Raw genomic sequence first — 8,418 nt, 5'->3', positions numbered from 1 at the left:
TTGTAAAGTTGCTTTGAGACAATGTCTATTGTAAATAGCGCTATATAAATAAATTTGACTTGACTTGACTTACATCAGCGGCATGTAGCATATGTGTGAATGTGTATACTGGGATAGAGAGACATATGCTGCAATTAAAGCCTAAATGTCTATTCATATAAGGTCCATGCTCATTTCAGCAAGACAATGCCAGGCCTCATTCTGCATGTACTACAATGGCATGTCTTCTTAAACACAGAGTACATGTGATGACTGGCCTGCCTGCAGTCCAGATCTGTCTTCTATTAAAATTGTATGGTGCATCATAAAAAAATCAGAAAAGTCTCCACAGACAGTTGAGCAGCTTCCCAAAATAATTAAAATATTAAATTAAAAGGAAAGGGGGCAGCATGGTGGCCTCACAGCAAGAAGGTCCTGTGTTCGATCCCCAGGTGGGGCGGTCCAGGTCCTTTCTATGTGGAGTTTGCATGTTCTCCCTGTGTCTGTGTAGGTTTCCTCCGGGAGCGCCGGTTTCCTCCCACAGTTTAAAGACATGCAAGTGAGGTAAACTTGAGATACAAAAATTGTCCAAGACTGTGTTTGACATTTAAGACATGAACTGATGAATCTTGTGTAACGTGTAACTACCTGTCCTGTCATGAATGTAACAAAAGTGTGTAAAACATGACGGTAAAGTCTTAATTAATAAATGAATGAAAAGGTGATTTAACACATTGGTTTACACACATTACATTTTTAAGTCATTTTTGTACTTTGGTCAGTTAAATAAAGGTTGAATAGAATGATCAAATCCCAGATTTTTGTTGTTATTGCAATATACAAAAACATCCCAATTTTCTGTACATGGGATTTGTATACATTCTAGCTTGTGACATTGACATCAGGGTCAATGCTTAAATGGTGCACAGTTTTTTCATTTACTTCAGTAACTGCTTCATCCTCATCAGGATTGCAGTCACACATTCCACAGTGTAAGAGCTTGTCTTAATAACATCACACAGAGTGAGAGAAACCTCTGAGGAAACGTTTATAAAATCAGGTCAGCTCTTCATGACGTCATAAGGTGGGGGAAGTCCTGGTGGCGTATCCTAAAACTGAATGCACAGCGTGAAAGTCAAACCCTTTGTACTGTGTATTCAACAGTGTGTCTGTTAAACTACAGTGAATTAGAGTGCATAAACATGTTTATTGAGCAACACTAAAGGTATAGTATATTCTCTTTAGTCCAGCTACAAAAAACGATAATGATCAGTATGAACACATATGCTAGCATGTCTGCTATGTTCTATATGTGCTGGTCTGTGGTGAACAATGCATGTGGGAGACTGTGAGCAGATGTTTCTTTCTGTATAGGACAATAAGGGCACAAAAGAGAGCGAACATTCACTCACGGAGAAGAAAAATGCCAACTACGTGATTTATTTCCCCTTCAGAATGAATATACGTACAGTATATCATTTAAGTACTCAGGACAGGCTAGTACTCCAGCTGGATTCTTTTAATGCCATGTTTATCCAAATGTGTTAATTTATCTATATTTGTTCATTTATTGATTTATTTCTATTTACTAAATGCTTTACCCAGGTCAGAGTCTGCAGAGGGAGCCAATCAATCAAAGAACAACACACACATTCACTCACACCTAGCAGAAATGTAAAGCAGACAATCTACCTTTTGCATGTGATGTGGTGAATGATACCAAGGATACCAACATATCCATGGACACCCACAAAGACAGAAGGAGAATAAGCAAAACTTCTTAGAGACAGTAACTTAAGGCAAGAATCAACCCCAGGTCCCCAAGTGTGCCATCATACTACCCTTAATTAAGCACCAGCTGTGCCATCATACTTCCCTTAATTCATGTGAAACCACAGCATACCCAGGGACAGACAATAGTCCATCTAAGGGCATCACTGATTCACACCTAGGGGCAATTTAAAGTAGCCAATTCATCTACAAAATCTTGGAAATCCAGCAGAGCAGCCAGCGGAAACCAGGGCCAGCTTGTACCTGTCTAATCTATGTGACCAGCCAGCGTAACACACAGTGTGGTGACGAAAGGCTTGTTTTCCACAGACATTTCACTATATAGTCAGCAGCATCTTCTGATTAAAATGTTAGAGTAATTATTTCTAGCGATAGAGTGCAAAAATCACCTATGAACTTTACTGAGAACATGGGATACACTGCACCACTAAGCAAACTCTAATAAAGAGAATTAAAATGAACAAAAGCCAGTACTAACCACCACTTTTCTGTCCGGGACTCGGACACAGTCTCAATGTTCAAGTCTAGATTGAAAACATATTTATTTACTCAGGCTTTTGATTAGTCGTTTAAAAAAAAAATATAGACAAAGGCGCAGAGCTTGGGGGTTCATGTTACCTGTTCGCTCTCCTTTTAGTTATGCTGTAATAATTGGGGGTGCCGGAGTCTAAAGCTACTCTCTGTAAAACTGATATTTTACTCTTAACAATTTCACATTGTAACTACATCTTCTGTTGTTTTACCCCAAGGTGGTTCTGACGGAAACCTGTTTACCCTCTCGAGGTTAAAGACTGCAAGTCGAGACTGCAGTGCCAACAATGCTGCTCCTACTAGATGGGATGGAGACCTGGCGTGTTTGCACCAAAAATGTCCAGAACTTGAAACGGACTTTATCACAGACTGGACTGAACAATGAAGAACTACAATTATTTTTTTTTATTTTTTTTTGCTAGTTATAACTTTCAGTTCAATTTAATTTTGTGTTTGTATGATTTGTTTAAATCCTATTTATTTAAAGCATCCTCCAGGCCACCCAAGTAGGATGGGTCCCTGCTGAGTCTGGTTTCTGTCAAGGTTTCTTCCTGTAATTTTAAGAAAGTTTTTCCTTGCCACTGTCGACCTCGGCTTCCTCAATAGGGGTTTTTGGTCAGTCTGTCCTGGATTCTGTAAAGTTGCTTTGTTTTTTATTGTTTTTTATTTTTATTGTAAAAAGCGCTATATAAATAAATTTGACTTGACTTGACTAACCAGTACTAACTTTGTTTTAACTTTCTTGGAGAAAACCCATGCAGACAACTGTTAAAACATATTTTGTTCATTTATCAATTCTAGATGTTTTATCTAAGACTTTTCAAGACCAGCCTGTAGGCCAAAAGTTGTCTTCAAAGTGACCTTTGATCTTTCTTTCAGGGCACAGTATGCTTCCTCAGAAGTGCCTCTTATAGCAGATCCAAAATGCCTGAAGCTTTCAGGTTCTGTAGCTCTCCAGTATACAAGAAGCAGGTTGAACACATGCAGGTGATCATATCTTCTGGGCAGTGGTAGATCAGTGGTTCTGAAATAGTGATCAAAAGGTCACTGGTTCAAGCCCCACCACTGCTAAGTTGTCACTGTTGGGTCCTTAAACAAGACCCTTAACCTTGAATTGTTGGCTAATGCTTTGTATTTAGGTTATAGTGTTAATTAGCTGTTCACATTCGTGTCATGTCACTGTGCCATTATCATTTCGCGATGGTTGGCTGCACAGATAGGTCAGCTTTCTCCAATGCCCTCTGTCTCGTGTCACTTGTAGCAGACTAACCCCTAATTATGCAATCCACACTGTGATGTTGTCAATCCATCTTATTCTTGGTCTTCCTTATCTTCTGAGTCCTTCCACAAGTCCTGTCATAACACTGTCTTCAATGTTGTCATGTGGGAGCCTCATAACCAGCCCAGTCACATAACTCGTGAGACTTAATGTATTCAGTAGCAGTAATTATAAAGAAATATAAAAAATAAAATCTTGGTTTTTTTTTTTTTACAGTTTTACCACAATAAACCATGCTAGGTTTTTTTCATGCAGCCTGTACTGGGAAAAAAGTTTTCTTCCGAACAACAATGCAGCATGGACAGAAGAAATGTAGCTTATGTGTAAATTATGAAAAGAGCAATGTAGAGAATGTTCAGCAGCACTGCTACTTGAAAATATCTCAGTGGTGCTATCGGCCTTCTACACAGACATGATTAGCTATGTGTAAGTGGGGGGATGGGGTGGTAGTCAAATGATCCAAAATGATCTACTATATTGGCCCCCTAAATACAGGAGCAGCTGAAACAAAAAAATGACCACCCAAATACTTCAAGTTAGTATTATTATAGATAAGTTGCTTTTATCCTAGATCAATACCAATAATTCATTTATGAACGTACATAAACAAAAGACAGAAGAGACTGTCACACAGATGTTCTGAACAACTCTTAAATTAATCCATTCTCTTTCTATTCGAGCACACAATCCAGTTTAATTTCGAAACCACTTTAACACAGCACACATCCAGAGATAAGCAGCTCAAGGCCAAGAGCATGTGCAAACAATTCATGTTTTCATTCACTGAAGCTCTGCTTCTAGTAATGTACATATATCTAATCAAATTACACTGTGTATGTTGATACACAGATGCTGGTGAGGGCAGTGGGACCTCATGTTTTGTTTTCTCGGAAGGTCATTCCAAAACACTGGAAGTAACACAGGTGCCCTCTGGCTGTTTTGTTGTGACCAAACGTAACAATTATTAATATACACATATATACAACCATAACATTAAAACCACCTCCTTGTTTCTACACTCACTGTCCATCTTATCAGCTCCACTTACCATATAGAAGCGCTTTGTAGTTCTACAATTACTGACTGTAGTCCATCTGTTTCTTTACATACGTTTTTTAGCCTGCTTTCACCCTGTTCTTCAATGGTCAGGACTCTCCCAGGACCACCACAGAGCAGGTATTATTTAGGTGGTGGATCATTCTCAGCACTGCAGTGACACTGACATGGTGGTGGCGTGTTAGTGTGTGTTGTGCTGGTATGAGTGGATCACACACAACAGCGCTGCTGGAGTTTTTAAACAACTCACTGTCACTGCTGGACTGAGAATAGTCCACCAACCAAAAATATCCAGCCAACAGCATCCTGTGACCACTGATGAAGGTCTAGAAGATGACCAACTCAAGCAGCAGCAATAGATGAGCGATTGTCTCTGACTTTACATCTACAGGGTGGACCAACAAGGTAGGAGTGTCTAATAGAAACACACACTAACACACCACCACCATGTCATTGTCACTGCAGTGCTGAGAATGATCCACCACCTACATAATACCTGCTCTGTGGTGGTCCTGTAGGGGTCCTGACCATTGAAGAACAGCATGAAAGGGGGCTAGCAAAGCATGTAGAGAAACAGATGGTATACAGTCAGTAATTGTAGAACTACAAAGTGCTTCTATGTCGTAAGTGGAGCTGATAAAATGGACAATGTGTGTAGAAACAAGGAGGTGGTTTTAATGTTATGGCTGATGGGTGTATTGTTATAATACTGTTCTACACCAAAGCTTCAAGAAGGTAGCATCAATCCTACTGCCACTGTAGTTTGCAGTTTAACAGCATACTGCACTGATTACCAGGTAGTAGGTATCCTTATGGGAACAGTTTCCTTAACTGCTTCATCGTGGTCAGGGTCATAGTTTGGACCAGCAGCATTCCACCTTCCAAGAAAACACCTGCTGGAAGACAAGAATACACCCTAGAAGTCATGCCCATTAATTACAGAGCAAAACACACTCACATTCACCCACTCTCACCAAGAGCAGTATGGAGCTGCCAATCCACCTTCAGAATTTTTTGGAAGGTAGAAAACCCACATAACCATTGAAAGAAAATGTAATGTAATATCTCTTACAGTGACATACCAAACTCCCCAGGACCCATGTTGGTCTGTGGCCTCCATAAAGTACAGGTTGTACACAATGTCCAGGTAAATTAAATCAAAACATGCCACTTGGTACTTAATTGGTGATAGTTTTCCAACTTTTATTTTGTAAAGCACCACTGTGTGTTGTTGGATGCAGGATATCACATAATCGTTTCTGTTAGTATGTTGGATAATGTGGTCTAAATAGTAAATCATTTGTATATGTTCATGTTGTTTACATATTGGAACAAAGTATCAGTAAACAACTGCAATGTTCTTTTGAATCAATAAAGTTCTGTGTCTAACTGTAGTGCATACTAATATTCAGTAAAACAGCACGGTATCTCCTAACACTACTACAAAATGAAACGTTTATGAAAGGTAGATATTACTTATAAATATTACAACTCAAAGTTTGTTTGTTTGTTTATTAGGATTTTAACGTCACGTTTTACGCTTTGGTTACATTCATGACAGGAACCGGTAGTTACTCATTACACAAGATTCATCAGTACACAAGGTTATATCGAACACAGTCATGGCCAATTTAGTGTCTCCAATTCACCTCACTTGCATGTCTTTGGACTGTGGGAGGAAACCGGTGCAACCGGAGGAAACCCACGTGGGCACCGGGAGAACATGCAAACTCCACACAGAAAGGACCCGGACCGCCCCACCTGGGGATCGAACCCAGGACCTTCTTGCTGTGAGTCGACAGTGCTACCCACTTAGCCACCGTGCCACCCACATCTCAAAGTGATATTTGACTTTTTGACACGTCTATTTCATTATGTGCACAACAACAAATGATTTTTTTGAATTGGGGGGTTGCTGCTGAAAAACACTAGGTCCAGGCAAGGCAATTTGCTTACTTGAAACCATGTTGCTGTGTCAACCTTATTAATTATCACTCAATGTGAAATGAAAGTATTAATTGTTGTTTCAATTGAGTACTTAAGAAAATGTGTGCACTATAGATAAATAGCACACCACCATTCAACTTGCCTCAGTCAACACAGCGTCTGCTGTAGTATTTAAAGAGCCCTTGTTTAGCTTGTTTGCTTAAAGAACACCCATATTTACCTGACTATTAAAGACAACCAAGGCTTTAGGAATTGAGTCAATAATGACCTAGATGTCTTATCAGCAATAGGATAAAACCCTCTGAGACAAGCTGCTGTAAAATTCTCCAGTACTGTAAAGCTTTGCTGATTTAAGGACTTTGCTCTCACAATATTTACTCGACCTGTTCAGCGTATTAGCTTTACTCAGCAAGCCAGCACATGGAATTGCATTTTACTTCTTTTATAATGAACAGTTTAACATGTACTTGAAAACAGAGCACTAACATTTTATTGATGTATTGTGTTTACAGGTATATAAAGTTATTAAGGAAGGTAGTAATAAGAATGAAACAAGGCGTTTATGTAACCATATAATCTGAAAATAAACAACATGCAACAAAATGTAATGTCTTTAAAGATTAACAAGCCATAATTGTGACGTTCGTTACTGGGCTAGACGTGAGGAAAGGGATTGACTGCGGTTAACATTAGGCAAAACTATGGAAATCAGAGCGTTCTAGCACAAAGTTAGCCCAGCATAGCCATGCTGTCTTTAAAATAGTTTCACTTTATCCAGCTTTATCCATCCAAGTGGCCCTTAGATAACAAGAATGAGCATAAGGAGACAGGACAACCCCACACCCGTTCAGAAAGTATACCTTATCATCATACCATTGTGTTTATACTTTAGAAGCAATAAAAATGGGAGCACAATCGCTTCTGTCTATGGCAGTGGTTCTCAAAACTGTGTTCAAAATTCACTTTATGTACTTAAGTACTTACTTAAAACATAAAGAAATTTTAATTATGTGATTGATGGTATTTTTCATAAAACCCAAAATGTTTATACATTTCTACTCTATTAGCTACGTTTGAACTTTGCACTTGTCTATTCAGTCTCAGTACTTCTGAGATATATCCTTTTAAAACCTAAGTGAAAGTGATATACCTCACAGAGGTGAAGAGGTCAGGTATCAGGAAAAACAATAGACGCTCCAATAGATCAGACAGAATTTTTATGAGAAGAATGACTGGCCATGTGACATCTTAAGTTAATCTCAGCACACAGACCACTGCCAGGGTAAGTCTGACAATTAGGGAGCAATTGAGAGCAAGTTTCACATTCTTAATATTTTTGCAGGTGAGGAAAAACGTAGTACTCAAGGGAAACCTACAGAAACATGCAAACATAGTAGAGCCAAGGTTTAAACCTACATCCCCAGGACCCTGGTGCTGTGTAGGCACCATCACTTCTACTCCACTGCAAGCTTTATTATAGTTATCAAATTTATTAAATAACATGCACCAGTATGTTTAAATAATAGCCCATGAACTCATGTTTATAATTCTAGTTATTTTAAGAGTATTAACACAAAGAAGAATGCACACATTTATTCATTATTCTTCAGTAACTGGTTTATCCTGATCATGGCCACAATAGGGCTGGTGCCCATCCAGTAAACACTGTGCACAAGGCAGAAACAATCTAAGGATCTCTGCATGTTTTGTGAAACTAAATTAAGCATTAACACATTACAGTTATGTACTTGGCAGATGCTATTATCCAAAATCTACAACTGTGACCCAAATACAACGCAAGCAATTTCAGGGCCATGCTCAGGGGTCCAGCAGTG

The sequence above is a fragment of the Trichomycterus rosablanca genome, chromosome 10, assembly GCF_030014385.1.
Source record: "Trichomycterus rosablanca isolate fTriRos1 chromosome 10, fTriRos1.hap1, whole genome shotgun sequence".
Taxonomy (NCBI): domain Eukaryota; kingdom Metazoa; phylum Chordata; class Actinopteri; order Siluriformes; family Trichomycteridae; genus Trichomycterus; species Trichomycterus rosablanca.
The sequence above is the reverse complement of the archived record's forward strand: the minus strand, read 5'-3'. Positions refer to the sequence as shown.